This window comes from Talpa occidentalis, unplaced genomic scaffold, assembly GCF_014898055.3.
Source record: "Talpa occidentalis isolate TD23 unplaced genomic scaffold, MPIMG_talOcc4v2.1 talOcc4.3, whole genome shotgun sequence".
Taxonomy (NCBI): Eukaryota; Metazoa; Chordata; class Mammalia; order Eulipotyphla; family Talpidae; genus Talpa; species Talpa occidentalis.
The window spans coordinates 34,920,493-34,932,913 of record NW_023603184.1 but is presented as its reverse complement, the minus strand read 5'-3'; the positions used below and the strand labels follow the sequence as shown (position 1 = coordinate 34,932,913).

Genomic DNA, 12,421 nt, shown 5'->3' with positions numbered 1-12,421 from the left:
GAAACAACCTAAGTGTCTCTTGTAGTATTATTTAACTTTCATTTCTTCCCTAGTTCTTGAAACCTACTATCTGACATTTGGAAGATTATCTTTTCCTTTCCAGAAGATGGCGATATAGCTCAAGACTGCTTTCTCCCTAGCACACAGATACTGGTCTGTTTTTCTGACAGTGTCCATTCATCATAATAGCTCTCCCCACTGAACTCAACGCAAGTAGCAGCAGCTGATCCCAAAGGAAGGGGACTCGAGTCACCCATAGACTCACTAGAGAAATCCATGGGTGAGGTTCTCCAGAGCTCGAGGGTGGAGTCCTTGCTGAGGCCCTTGGCTCACTCAATAGAAATCATTTCTCTTCAGTGACCATTGATATTCTCATCTGCCTCTGTTCGATCCCTTTTCTCCTCCAGCCATGAACCACACAAATGGGGTGGTCAGGCACTCAGATACCACTCTTTTTGCCCCACTGGAAAGGTCATGGCACTAACCAGTTCAGTCTCATGCATGTCACCAAACTCATGCTGGAATACCTTCTTAGAGAGACTGGACTTCTATAAATTCTCTCTCATCTGTAGTTCTCTGCCCAGGTCACCACTACCCACATTTTTCCAGCCATAATGAAAGAGGCTGGGGCAGGTTAACTACTCCTCTGGTTCTACAGCCTCTGGCAAGTTCATCTGCTTATTATGGGATCAACAGGGGGTATGATTCCTTCCAGGCCCTTAGGCACTTGGTGTACCTAAGGGTACATCTCCCACAGGGACACTTTGCTTGTGGATAAAATTTTTTAGTTATTTAAAGGCAATGAAACTAAAAAGACTGAACTGCTTATGCTACCACAATAAGAGTAACTCCAAGGACATTTTAAAGTGTAGCAGAGATGGCAAATCCTAATGGAAAGGATTCTAATGTCAAACATTTTTTAAAAATTATGAAATAAAATAAATTTAAAAATTAAATTTATGGGAGAATGAATAACATTATGAAGTGATCTAAAATTAAATGACAGAGATAGGAGGGGCACCAATCAACATAGGCTGGTAGAAACTAATAGAGAAAAAGGATTTATGGGAGAATGAATAACATTATGAAGTGATCTAAAATTAAATGGCAGAGATAGGAGGGGCACCAATCAACATAGGCTGGTAGAAACTAATCGAGAAAAAGGTACTTGGTACCACTCTTATGTTCAAATAAATATAGTTGCCAAACTCATGCATATTTTCAAATGCGAAAACTTGGCATAATGTCCTCCTTCCACTTGATTCTGTGTAATAAGAAACATAATAAAGCATAAGCATGTAATAAAAGCCAGGCTGCATACAGAGATCCATGTTGAGAAAACCTACAAAGATGCCCTCCACAAAAAAGAAATGAATCAATGCTATAAAATATATTTCTTAAAATAATGACAGGTGGAAATGAAAAAATTGCCGAACTCCATCCTTAGTACACTCACCATTTTGACCATGTGGCTGGTAATGTGTAAGGTCCTGATCCAGCTTAACTGAGAGTTTTCTCTTCCCACAGCCATAGCCACAGCACAGACAACCCCTGAGGACTCCCAGCACCCAGGGGAGAAAGAGCAAGACCTCCAGCAGATGCTGAATGAAGTGGGGCTGTCAGCTGAGTACTGGTTGCCTTAGCTTCAGGAACACCTCGGAGTCACCTGTGCCCAGGCCTTACCACACCTAGAAGAAAAGGACCTACAGAGGCTACACTCCTGGGCACAACATCTCTGGGAGGCAAGGGCCCTGGAGAAACTGCTGCACCTGTCACACCCAAAGAGGCTTTCAGAGTCACAGGAGGCTCAGGAGGCGGAGCAGTTGCAGCAGGAGCTGACAAACCTCCTGTCAGCAACGAGGCAGCGACAGGAAGAGGCAGTGAGGAGGGAAGAGGCAGAGCTGAGGCAAGCAATGGACATCCCCAAAGAGTACGGGCCACCGCCTCAAACGTCCCTAAAAGAGGTCATGGAAAACATGCAGAGACAGCTTCACCTCACGGAGGGGACACTGACCCACAGACAAAACCTCCTGGACAGAGAGCTGGTGAGAAGGGCATCCGGAGGACTGGCCCTGCGGGGAATTTACAAAACCAGCTCTGAAAGAGGCCTGCTAGAGAAGAGAGAAGAGCTACTCAGTGTCCCCATGGAGTTCACACTTTCTGGCCCTGAGCAGGACACGCGCATGGAAACAAAAGAATTTACATCTTCTGAAGATGAATCCACCTTCACCCAGACTATGGAAAAATGGGGCTTCAGTGTCACGGCTGCAGCCAAGGGTGGAATTTGGGGGAAAAGCCTGGAAGCTGGTATAGATCACAGCAAACATTCAGAATCCAAGGAAATCCGACAATCACATTCTCAGCATTCCTATTTTTGTTCAATCAGATTCAACTATATCCCTCTGGCCTCCTGCCACTTTACTGTTGATCAGCTCCAGTTCTCCAAGGCTGCTCTCCAGGAACTGCAATGCATTGAAGGCCTTCTGGGTCAGCCTGCAGGCCCAGACAGACTCCTTTTGCTGAGGTGCAGGGCGGAAGCCTTCTTCCGCGGGTTTGGCTCTCATGCTAACCAGGGCCCTCTGCATGTGGGAGGAATCTACTGGTGGAAAGCCACTGCAGAGGGTTTCCAGAGCGAGCAGCTGGCAGAGGTGAAACAGCAGGTAACAAAGGCCCTGGATGGTTACATAAGGGGCAGCTACAGTGGCTTTGGAGTGCAAGGTGCCTCGGGCTTTGATGTATCAGACTCTCATTCAAGCACAGATTTTCAGAAAACCACTTACCAAAACCTTGAAACCCATGTGCTATTATCTACAGCCCAGAAAGGTGGCCCACCAGAAGCAAACGGCCTCATTCAGTGGAAATATGGCCTCGTGGCCAGTAATGAAACCTGGTGTGTCATTGACAGGGGACTTCAGCTGGTGCCCATCTGGGACATCATCCTCTCCAGCCACAGGAGTGATTTCAAGGACCCAGTTCAGGTAGCTCACTGCCTGAAAGAAAGCTATGTTGCACTGACTGGCCTCCCAGCCCAAATCCAGGATGGGGAAGAATTACTGAGTGCTGGGGCAGAGGCTAGGGCTTTTCTAGAGGATGTGAAATCCTGGGAGGTAGTTCATCCTGAAGAGCAACTAAAGAAACTCATAGATTTCATGCAAATGTTGAATGAAAAAGTAAAAAATTATGACACTTGTATTCACATATGCCTCATGGATAGGGGTCTACAGGATTTTCTAGTAGACACTTTTGAATATTGCAAAAATTCTTCCATTTATAACACTAAGTTTATAAAATTGCAGTTGCGTATCCTCCTAGACCCTCATATCCACCAAGTGACAAACTTTCCTCAGGCTCATTCCATCATGCAATGGATCTCAGAGTCAGAGTCTGTGCAAGAGCACATCAACATCTCCCAATTTTCTGATTTAATTAATACCATAAAAGAATCCCAGAATGATCTCATGGGATTGAAGGGCAAATCTCAGTCCACAGAAGCAGTGCAGGAAGTTCAAAGGAGGGCGACTGATAAAGTCAGCATGTCTCTTAGCTTCTTCTTGCGTTATCTCCAAGAAACTGAAAAGCCAGACATACAAGTCTTGCTACTTTGCATTGCAATGGGTGCAGGATACCATGCAGTACACGAAACTTTTCAGTATCTCTTGGGGTGTGGTGAGTTACATTTTATACTGACTGAAATGTAAAGAGCACATGATAAATACCAGGAACTCAAAACTATTTGCAGCTACAGGGCTCATGCATTCCTGGTGCTCACAGGACTGATGGCCCCTGCAGGCGGCATACCTATTTCTGCTGAGGAGAAAACACAACGCTTGGCATTAATAAAACAGCACATGGAACAATCATTGTCTGAAGAAGTTGTACAAGTCCTCACCAAAACTGGAGCAGATCATGAGTGGGAAAATCTAGAGAAAGAATTAAGGTTGCTCACCGAGCAGGATGATGAAACCACCATGATTATGTTGCCAATGGATGAGGTGGGAAAACAATTGAGAAGTGTCTTCCATGAAAAGAAACAGCTCCATGATCCACATGATGATGAAAAGAGCAAATGGGAGGTCACAGAAAATGAAGTCTTGAGAGAATTACTCCAGCGTCTAGGCCTAGAGCATTAATACCCTAGGAGGATGAGCAGAGCTAACTTCCATTTGATCTACAAAGCTTCTGTATATAGCACCCAACCCAGCTGTGAACAGGACCTTCCCTTCTATTTCCTGCAGAAGCTGCTCATGCTGGATTATGGGCTGAGATACCTGGTCTTCAAAGATGTTGGAAACACAGAGAATCAAGTTCATCCAAGAGACTCAAATCAGGAAAATACGGCATTTGATTCTTTTAAAGAGTTTTTAAAGGACAATTTTAGCCCCACTACTCCATCAACCACTAGTCCCAGGCCCCACATCCACCCTATGGATATTCAGATGGCAATTCTTCACTGTGCAGACGATTTTGCCAGACAATATATTTTGGGCAAACTTGCCATTTGTCAGTTTGCCCTTCCCCTTCTAATACCTAACCCCTGCACTTCTCAAATTGAATTCTCTCTCTGGTCTCTCAGGCAAATTAGGAAAACATGGCAAGAGTCAAGGACCTCAGCAACCGAGAAGAGCAATTACAGGAATCAGCAGATGTGCCGGGTCTCTACCCCCATTGTGTCCTTTATTCGAGTTGGAAATGGCCTCTCTGCTTCCAAATCTCAGATCATGAACTGTCTTGTCAGTAAACATAAACATGATGTCTTTTTTCACCGACACTGCAGAGGGAGCAGCAAAGACTGTCTCTTGATGGGAGGTGTGGTGGAAATCTGCTGGTTCTGTCCCAGGGGGGAAGAGGAGGACAGATTTCACACCTGCCTGACCTTCACCAATCTCCATGGAGATGCAAAGGAACACCTGGAGCAACTCATCTTCATGCAGAAGGTCTCTTCCCTCCTTGTAGTCCTCATGTCATCTTCTGATGACAACAAAGAAAATGAACAAATTTTAAAAATCCTTTGGAAGTCCTCAAAACCTTTGATCTTTTTGCTTGATGACAAAGAAAAAAAACCTGTGAATAATAATTCTGGCCCAAGAGTAATAATCGGACTCAGAAACAGAAATGAGGCTGAATTAACAGAAGAGCTCGCAAATACAATCCGGTGTTTGCTAGAGAAATCTAATGCTGCTCTCAGCTTACAGGTCTGTGCCCAGATTGCTCGCCAGCAGGGATTCCTTGTTGATGAGGACCAGAGAGATTGCAAGGAGGCCAAGGCAAAGGCAGAGGATCTAATGGCCCAACTGAGGGAGATGCAGTTATCTCAGGTGAAGGAAAAGTTACTGCCCCTTCAGGGACAACTTTGGCTCCTATCGTGTAAGAAAGACAGAAAACTGTATCATCTGAGAGAGAAGGGGAATCAGAGCATTGAACAACACAAGACAGAAATTGAGGCAGAGAAGCAAAGAATACAGCATCAACAGTTGACCAAAGACTTTCCTCTCAATGATTTGATGCAATCTGTCCTTGAAAATCTCCAAAAATATACAGACACTGATAGCAAAGTCTATTTCCTCCAATGGATGAGTGTGCTTTTGGACAATATGACAGCCAGACACTTGGAAAAATTGAATAAAAAGAAAAAGAATTTGTGGTCATGGATACAAACAGAAAAGCGAAATGTACCGAAGAACAGCTATCTGAAAGACTGGGAATATGAGATAGACGCTCTCTCCAGAGAGATTAATGACTGTTCCCTGGGGATTGAGCAACTTCTCAGAGAGGTGGGCCAGATCTATGAAGCTCTGGAAGAAGCTTCCTCCACAAAAGATAATCTTCTCCGGTCTCTCCCCCAGATTGCTGCGGATCTGATGATCGCTGGGGTTCCCATTGAGCTGATGGATGGAGATGCTTCCTATGTGCCCCTGAAGTGGGTGGCAGCTGTGTTTGACAAGGTCTCTGAGAAACTAGGGGACAAACGACTGTTTGTTCTCTCTGTCCTTGGCCTGCAGAGCTCAGGGAAGTCCACGCTGCTGAATGCCCTTTTTGGGCTGCAGTTCACGGTCAGTGCAGGGAGGTGCACCCGAGGGGCCTACATGCATCTCCTGAGGGTGGAGGAGACATTCACAGAAGAACTTGGCTTTGATTTTGTCCTGGTGGTGGACACAGAAGGACTTCGAGCCCCAGAACTCAACAACAAATCCCAGAATCGGGACAATGAGTTGGCAAACTTTGTCACTGGACTTGCAAACTTGACTCTGATCAATATTTTTGGAGAGAATCCATCAGAAATGCAAGACATTCTACAGATAGTTGTCCAGGCCTTTCTGAGGATGAAACAAGTGAAAATCTCTCCAAGTTGCCTCTTTGTCCATCAGAATGTGGGAGAAGTCACAGCTGAAGACCAGACCATGGAAGGGCGGAGGCGGCTGCAACAGAGACTGGATGAGATGGCGGCGACAGCTGCTGAGCACGAACAGTGCTCAGATGTGACCCGCTTCAGCGATGTCATTAAGCTTGACGTCAACACTCATGTCTGCTACTTCGCCCACCTGTGGAATGGCAACCCCCCAATGGCCCCTCCGAATCCTCTTTACAGTCACGACGTCCAGGACCTGAAGAGCAGAATTCTCCTGACTGCCCAGCAGGAGGCCAGGGGAAGCATCATGAAGATATCGGATGTAAAACTGCGAGTTCAAGACTTGTGGAGAGCACTCGTGAGTGAGAACTTTATTTGCAGTTTCAGGAACACCCAAGAGGTCATGGCCACGAACAATCCTGACACCATGTACAACTCCTGGGCCTGGGAGCTGAGGAGTCATGTGCTGGGCTTGCAGGACAAGCTGATCAACCAGATTCAGAATGGGAAAACCAAAATACTCATGACAGAAGAACTTCATGTTCCTGTCGCAGCAAAATGTGAAGCCATCAAGCAAGAATTTGAAAAATATTTTAATGAAGATCCAGATAGCGAAATACTGGTTCAGTGGAAAGCAAATTTTGAGAATAAGTTAATAATCCTTAAAGAGAAACTTATTTTAGAGAGCGAAAGAAAAGTGAATGAACTTATCAGTTTTAAAAAAAATCAAGAAAAACTGGATAACAAAAAATCAAGTTATGAAATGGAATTATTAAAAAGAAGTCGAGAGTTGGCTTTAACTGTAAAGGGCCAACAATTGAGTGAGAAGGAGCTATGTGAAAAATTCAATGAACTCTGGCAAAAATGGGTCTCTGAAGTGTCCTCAACACTCCAGCCAATTCCAGAGCCACAAATTGATGTGGATGCAGAAAATATCCTTTTGCAACATTTCAACAAGGAGAAAAATGTGGTGAACATAGTGAAAGAAAATTCTGGGGGGACATTTCAAATAGATCATAACAAACATGTCCAAATGAAGGGTTTTTTTGGATTTAGAAAGCACTTAAATGTGGAAGATGAAGAATCCATAAAAACGACGACTAGTAACATAGTCTCAAGATATGAAGAAGCTAGAGTGACAGTGCCTGAGCCATCCTGATGTACTTCCACCTCACATCATAATCCTCGCTATTTCCATTGTTCAAATAATACATATGAAAATAACATTTCAAGAGTAGATTTTCTGTGACGGCTCATTTTTATTTACTTTAATTCTTTCTGCATTAAAATATATATAGACATACATGAAATATCATCAATTCATTTTAAAATCTTACTGCATATTTTAAATTATTCTGAATGCTTTTAATTTTAAAATACACAATACTATATGAAGTCATAGAAAATAAGGTTCATAATGGGAAATCAAAATCATTGCTGACCATGACAAATTTTTATTATTTAAATATTTCAGGCACTCCATCTGCCCACCTGTGACTCTGCAGGTCCTCTTTTCACATTCACTGACTTCCCTCGGCAGAGGCAGCTCTCCTCAAGGCAGCCCGCCAGCAACCGTGCAGCCTTCTCTTAGCAAACCTGTGCCTTTTGGGGAGGCTCTTCCTGACCACTGGTGTCTATGCAAGTGTCCTTTAATCTGTCCCTTTCCCTAATAAACCTGTTCTTTAAATATGAAAAAAAAAATATTTCAACTAAGATACAGTTCTTGGTTGAAATTACAAACTGCATTTAAAATGAGTGCATTTTTTCACCCTCTGAAATTGCGAATATAAGTTTCTAAACTTTAAATTACAAAATAATCATGGAATTTCCTGTTTCCCAGGCCATACATATTTCATGTATTCTGTTCTAGAAAAGAGTAAGCAAAGACTTGGCCAGTGACAATTCAGAAAAATAACCAAGTAACTGTGAAAAAGAAAACAAATTTTTTTTTCATTCTTTTTTATTCTCATTTTCCTTTCATCACTTTCTTCCCTGGCATTTTCAGTACTCAGTGCATTTTTAAAATTTTTCACAACTTTATTTTTATTTGCAGAGAAGAACTGGGGTGTAAGCCAGAAATGTGGTGGTGGTGGTGGGGAGGTAGGGGTTAGATGCAGTGAGAGGATTCACCAGAGTCAGAGTGGGGAACAGAACAGGCAGACTGACTGAAATACACTGGTGAGGGGAGCAGTTGGTCTGCTCCGCCATAAGTGGGCCAGCTCCCTGGCGGGGGATGAGGCTGGAACTCAGACATTAGGGATGATGGTACTGAGGCTTAACCCCTAGGCCACCAGGGAGGCCCTTAAAATTATTCACATCTTTAAAATGACTCACATTAGGGCCTCCCTGGTGGTGTGGGGCTTAAAGACACTGTGCTATCAAGTTATCCACAGCCACTGCAGCTGGAATTTGATCCAGGAAAAGCCAGGCAGCTGACCCACATGGCACAGCAGACCTCTCCTGTCTTGCTCCCCTCAGCAGTGTATTTCAGTGGGTTTGCCTGTTCTGCTCCACAGTCTATCTCTGGTGAATCCTCTCACCTCACTTTTTCTTAAAAAAATAATAAAATGACTCACATTAGCACAGGTATTTGAAACCTGGTGCAATGTACACATTGAGAAAGATAACCTTTGGATTATTTAAATCTTAATAAATTAAGATTTATTAATTTAAACAATAAATTATTTATTAAATATTTATTATTATTAAATAATAAATATTTATTCTTTTAAACTTGGTAAAATGATACTGTCGACAACAGTATAAATCTTAATAAATTAAGCTTTTAATTAAGCTTAATAAATTAAGCTTTTTTAAAATAAATGAATTTATTTATCGATTAAATAAATCTTAATAAATTAAAAAAGTTCAAAAAAGTGCTATTTAATAAAGACTGTGGATAAGGTCAAATTTGAGTAAGCCATTAATGATTGAAAAATTGATTCCTTCAAGAATAAAATATCAAAAATTTATAGTCTGAAGATTCCTTGTGCCTCACACCATGGGGCTGAAGATTAAACATCCCTTTGTTTTTTTGTTCTTGATCATAACAAGAAAGAACTTCTCAGTAACTACATTGGGCAATAAATTATACATATAAGAATATTGTAAGTACATGGCTCAGAAGATTACTTGCTTAAAAATTAACCACTGAATAATTTGGCCCACTTGATAATAGGTAATCATTTCTGTGCAAGGGCATACCTGGTAAGCAACCCAGAGCTGGCCACAATTTTCCTTATATGGAAGTTCCATAAAGAAGCCTTCTAATGATTCATAAAGTTGATTGCGCTATGAGTCTCTAGGTAGAAAACATTCTAATAACTGGTAACTGGGAAGCAAGTGGTCTCTAGCTGCAGGCCACATAGATAGAGGAGTCTCCTGCTATTGTAGCCTTGGTGGATAGGGATGTACCAAGGACTATTAGCTGTCTTAGGTAGTTGTTTAGGCTGAAATAATGAGTATAAGCTTTAATTATCTTTAAAGTTAATTATCTAATTAAAGTTAATTATCTAATTAACTTTAAAGGTCACCTCTTTTCTCAAAACACATAGGTGCCAAATGTCTATGGGAAAGGAATGTACCGATTGTTTCTGTTTTGCTTCTATGCATATGATGATGTAATCCCACTGCTTGCCTTAATGTATAAATAAAGAGCCGCTGAGATCCTCAGCAGGAGATACTTGCACCAGATAGAGTGTCTGTGTCTGCCTCATTCCCCTGCCCCTCCTCCCTCAAGTTTGGCTAACACTGTCTCATCCTTTCAGGAACCCCTGACATGACATTTTGCCGGAGCTGGTCTTCGGCACTCAGATTCTGATATTTTAATAAAATTTATTTTTTTAAAATATTTGTTTACTTATGCATACAAGAGCTGGTGTACAGGCCAGAGGTGTGTGGTGTGAGAGGATTCACCAGAGACAGAATGGGGAACAGAACAGGCAGACTGACTGAAATACACTGCTGAGGGGAGGAGCTGGCGAGTCAGGAGAGGTCTGCAGCGCCATGTGGGTATCTCCCTAGCTGGGGATCGAACTCATGCTGCAGTGGCTGTGGACAGAGTCACAGGTTGCATCTTAACCCCTTGTGCCACCAGGGAGGCCCCTAATAGAATTTGTTTTTATGTAAGAAAATACTATCTCCAAATCATGTGTGCTTTTGATTTTCACCCTATTTTGCCACGTGGTCGAGATTGGAATAAAAATGAAGAACACGCTGAATCCCACCAAGGACCTGATATGGGCAAGTGTCAACACCGGGCAAACCCGCACCTTCTGAAACAGTGACGTATGCAGTGTCCCCAGCTGATGAGCTAAAGGAATCCCAATAGGAAGGAGACAAATCCTTTACATTGAAATACGGGTGTTCACAGGTTTCCATGTGCAGGCTCGTGCTCTTGCCCCTCCAGGGAAAACTCACAGTCCAGAGAAAAGGAGTTAGAGGACTTGGACTTTAGGGCTGGGGATGGGAGTCCTGACTCTGCTGTCTTTGTTCCCTCAAACGGCGTCAAGCAAACATTCAGTTTTAGTTCAATGATCCCTGTTTCCATGAGAATCTTAGACAGAAAAATCACAAAGAATCAGGTGTTGTCGACAGTATCATTTTACCTTTTTTCTTTGGGAAATAATCTCAGTAAGAGTTGGAAATCTATATCCTAAAGATATAGATTGAAATGTGAACGAAAACAGGCCCCTGCAAAGCATACCTGTATTTTTGTATTCTTGAAAACTATAATGCTTGCTTAACATTTGCTGAATAATTTTTATGTTTAATGCATTCATAATTGCCTTTGACTAACAAGTTTCCAATATATTAATTTGATTTTCAAGTCAAATTATTGTGTATCAATAAAAAAGGTCTTTGATTAATTCCACAGGCATTTAAGCTGTGTACTTATTAAATGATATCCATGGGCTGTGCTCAAGAGATCAAAAAAAATAAATTACTGGAAAGAACTAAATAGGACTAGAGAGATACGTCAATTATTAATGGTTTTTCTGTGATAACGCTGAACAGAAGAAAGCTGCCATCAAGGTGGGGCTAGAACACAGTAAGGTCTCATTATGTGTGATTGTATCTTACAGCACAAATGCATCTCAATATAGCAATGTCCTTCATCAATACTTACAGCTATTTCAAGCACTAATCAAACTGAAATTTAACAAAGTGGCCTAACCATTATTTAGCATGTATTAGGTACGTCAGAATTGAGACTAAATTCACATACACAATCGAGATAGATTCACATATAAGTGATTTATTAGAAAAGTTCTCAACAAATGTTGGCGAGGGTGTGGGGAAAAAGGAACTCTACTGCACTGCTGGTGGGAGAGCAAACTGGTCCAACCACTTTGGAAAGCTGTATGGAGATTCCTCAACCTACTAAAGATAGAGCTCCCATATGATCCAGCAATTCCACTCCTAAGTACTTACCAAAAGGATACAGAAACATCAATTCCAAAGGGCACCTGCACCCCTATGTTTATAGCAGCACTATTTACAACAGCTAAGCTTTGGAAACAACCCAAATGCCCAAAAATAGATGACTGGATCAAGAAGATGTGGTATATATACACAATGGAATATTACTCAGCAATCAAAAAAGATAAACTCATGCCATTTGCAGCAACACAGACGAAGCTGGAAGGGATCGTGCTCAGCAAAATAAGCCAGAAAGAAAAAGAAAAATACTGGATGGTCTCACTCATAGCAGGAGTTTAGAAAACCTAAATAAGAGACCAGGAGCAAGATAACTATAATAAAGAAAAAATCAAAATCAACAAGAAACTATAAACCAGAGACACACTGCGAGGGAAGGGGGGACGTGGGGGAGAGAAGGGATTGGAGTCAAAATAAGGGGAGTACAATTGCATGGGGAATATAACCAAGATGAAAATGCATACATTCTGCAAAAATGAAAAATGATGTAAGAAATATATAAAAAATAAAAATTTAAAAAAAGTTCTCTCAATCAAACTGAACATAGGGAAGCAAAAAGAAGGTAACTTAAAGGGAATAGATTGGTGAGTATAGATCAAGTTTGGAGAGTTAGGTAATACCAGCTTGCAGTGTTAA

The 12,421-nt window shown here is 41.9% G+C and overlaps 1 pseudogene; it reads left to right on the top strand.

The window, feature by feature from the left end:
* LOC119255551 (interferon-induced very large GTPase 1-like) overlaps window positions 1-8,981 on the top strand; it is a 31,109-nt pseudogene extending 22,128 nt beyond the window's left edge.
* Window positions 8,982-12,421: the final 3,440 nt, after the last annotated feature.